We start from the raw sequence: 3,656 nt of genomic DNA, 5'->3' as shown, positions 1-3,656 counted from the left end.
TCCCTTTGGAACAGCGCTGCGGAGGAATTTCTATCGGCAGAGGCAGTGTGTCTGTGGATCTCATTGCCGTGGACGGTTGCTGAGTCCAAATGATTGGGTGTATTTTAAGCAGAGGTTAATAGATACGTAATTAACAGGGATATCAAAGTTTATGGAGAGGAGGCAAGAGAACAGTGTTGGGATGAAATATATCAGTTATGGTTGAACGGCTTATGATCGCATGCTTGGTCAGGCTGCCTTAGTAAATGCTGCGGATGCAATGGTCAAATTGCTGATGAGTACACTTACAGACAATCGTTGCACACAGCAGCCTGTCGGTGATCATGACGTGTTGTGTCGGTGACAAATCACCTTCATTGTTGCTGAATAAAAAAAACATTATCGAGACTTCAATGAATGACATTCAATTGTAAAGGCGAAAGTACAAGAAGGAGACGGTGAGACTCGCGGCGTGACTTGAAAGTGATGTCGCCAAACAAGATTAGAGGTGCAATAATAAGGTTTTGGTCTGCTACCCCATTTGCTAATCCAGCCGCCCCCGGGAAAGGATCAGGGGCGGGGATCTGCGCTTCAGCTAAATCTGGTAGGTGTCAAGGACACTTATTTCACGATCAGTGAGATTTCACAGGTTCCGCAGATGCATCATTCAGCTCTTTTCCCTCAACACGGACGGAATTTCCCAATCATCAGCCATCTTCATCTGCGTTTGTCGCTTTCTGTTTTGCTGCCGATATCCGACCGATCAGATTGCAATCAGTTTCCACTACTTTGTAAAACCGTTTAGTTTTATCGATTGGTAATCTTTACAATTATGTTATTGTGTCAAGTAGACTCATTTTTATCATTGGTACACATTACATACTTGCTTTAAGAGAACTCTGTCTTCTGTGTTTACGGTGATTGTTTATTTTGCTTGGCAGTGAACACGGTGACCATATTTATTCTGTCTCGGGGAAAATGCGGCCTCTCCAGAGTTGTCACTTGCTACCTGGTTGCCATGGCAGCGGCGGATCTTCTGGTTCTCATCATGGACCTGATATTGAGCAAGATTCCACTTATGTACATGTCATTCCGCGTTTTCCACCGTTCAATGCCCAAGGTGTGTAATATCCACGCTGCTCTGATTTACACCGTCACCGACTGTTCGGTTTGGTTCACCGTCACGTTCACCTTTGATCGGTTTATCGCCATTTGTTGCCAGAAGCTGAAAACAAAATATTGCACCGGGAAAACTGCGGCTGTCGTTTTGGGGACGGTGACTGCGATCAGCTGTTTGAAGAATATTTACTGGTATTTTCGTCTCTCAGAGACATACACATGGGCAATCAATCCATTCATTTGTAAAGAGAGCGATTATTATTTGAATTTCACTTCTCAGGTTGACTTATTTTATTACTTCCTCACCCCTGTATTCCCATTTCTGCTGGTTCTAGTAACGAATGCTTTCACCGTCAGGCACATCTTGGTCACCAGCAGAACTCGCAGGAGACTCAGGGTTCCCGGAAACGGACAGAGAGCCAGAGACCCAGAGATGGAGAAACGCAGGAAATCCCTCGTTTTATTGCTGATCGTCTCCGGCAATTTCATCCTGCTGTGGGCACCTTTCACTGTGTTCTCTGCGTGGGATCGGCTATGCGATCTTACCAATTTTGTGCTTCCGCCCGAATCTCTGCGAGAACTTGGCATCATTCTGCAGCTTCTGAGCTGTTGTACAAACACGGCCCTTTACGCCTTTACACAGACCAAGTTCAGGGAGCAGCTAACTAATGTGGTAAAATCTCCGCTCGCTCTCTTTGTAGTGAGAAAGTCGTGACTTAGCGGTGTCTCCCGAAACTCAACCCGCCCAATGTCTCCCTGCCCCGAACCCAACCAACGTTCCATACATTGTGGCGACTTCCTGTTCCTCTGGGACCGGCGCCGTCCTTCTTCCACTCACTCCTCTCCCCCATAACAGAGCAGGGTCACAATGCACTTCCCTCATTCGCCCGCCTATCCTCCCATTTCTGCCCAACAGATCTTAGAACATTTTCCCCACAGTTCCACCGTGCAGTACTTCTGACTGACCGGATACATTGGTCCATCTGCAAATGCTGTACTCTTGCGAGGCCGACTGTGTTCCCGAAACAACCCGTTCATTTTATACCTTTGAAGACTCAATTAGTGCTGCTTCCTGCACCCACGCTGAGCTCGTCAATTTCCTCTACGTTGCCTACAACTTCCCAGAACGCCCTCAAATCAGGTCTGTCCCATTTTTTCTCCGCTCTTGTCTCTCAAACTCTCTGTCCCCAATTCCAGAGATAGACCATTCAAGACATATTTAACAAAGCCTGGCTACTGACTCCCACAGTTATAGTGACGATACCACCTGCCACATGGACAATCGCCTAAGTACTGTTCCATTCTATCATTTCCTTGGATGAGAATTTCCTCTCAAGATATTTTACAGTAAACGGAGGCTCCGTTCCAGCCCGATCGATGCTGCCATCAGCGACATCTGTTGCACTTCCTACCGGTAACATCACTCCATCCCACCCGGAATAATAGATGGGATTGGATCTCCTTGCCTTCAGGCAACAAGCCACAAGTCTCTGCATGCAAAATATTGTCACGTAACTTCCACCACCTCCATAGCGACTCTACCGCTAGGCACGACCTTCCCTACCCTGCATCCGTTTTCCGAAGATCGTTCTCCACACGACTCCATTGTTTACTCGTCGTTGCCCACAATTCTCCCCTATTCCTGTCTCCATTTTCCAGACATTATTTCCACACGGCCACTGGCTATTGAAGAACAATGGAGACCACATTGGTAACACACCTGATTTCCAGTGTTCGCTCCCTTGCGAAAAAATAAAATGTCGATTATCCATCCAGCTACAATCGACAAAACCCATTATCAGCAATTATGTCATTTATAATCCCTGTCAGACCAAGATATAATCGGTGCCGCGGACAAAGTTATTCTGAAAGTGGTCATGAGCTTGGAGGAGAGTTAATTAGGGACATGGGCCCCATCGAGTGACCACACTTACTGAGGAAGTTCGAGGCAATTAACATTGACTTTTGTTATTGTATTCGTAATATTATCGGGAATGACCTTGACGGCTGACAGAAAAGCTCGCTGTAATATTTTTTATATCTTCGCAATAACGTTGCTCCTTATCCTGTCGCATCACCAACATAACGACAATATTTGAATTTAAACACGTCCGGCAGCTGAACAATGCTACTAAAGATGTATCGCAGATATCACCAGCAGTAATGACACTGGTTATCCAGTCTCAACTCAGATTATTTTCGATTAAATGTATTGAATTTGCAATTCTCGCTTATCCGGTAACAAGTACAGTGTCTAGAAAAGTATTCCCTCCCCCCACACTTGGAATACCATTGCAGCATGGACACTCGCATGGATCTCAGGTATGCCTTCCTCTTTGTCGGCTACGTGGAACAGTGTCTGTTCCGAGCTACACTGGTGTTACTCCCCAACACCAGAATATGATTTCTAGAGACATCATATCTACCGTTGTCTACTGTAAATCCATCGTCTCTCACAGCTACTTGGACTATACCTCTTCCCATTCTGTTACTTGTGAAAATGCCAGCCCCTTTCACTAAATTCCTCCCATCTCCTCCGCTTATGCTCTCAGGATGAG

Source organism: Hemitrygon akajei, unplaced genomic scaffold (assembly GCF_048418815.1).
Source record: "Hemitrygon akajei unplaced genomic scaffold, sHemAka1.3 Scf000232, whole genome shotgun sequence".
NCBI classification, from domain to species: Eukaryota; Metazoa; Chordata; class Chondrichthyes; order Myliobatiformes; family Dasyatidae; genus Hemitrygon; species Hemitrygon akajei.
Note: the sequence above shows the minus strand (reverse complement) of the source record.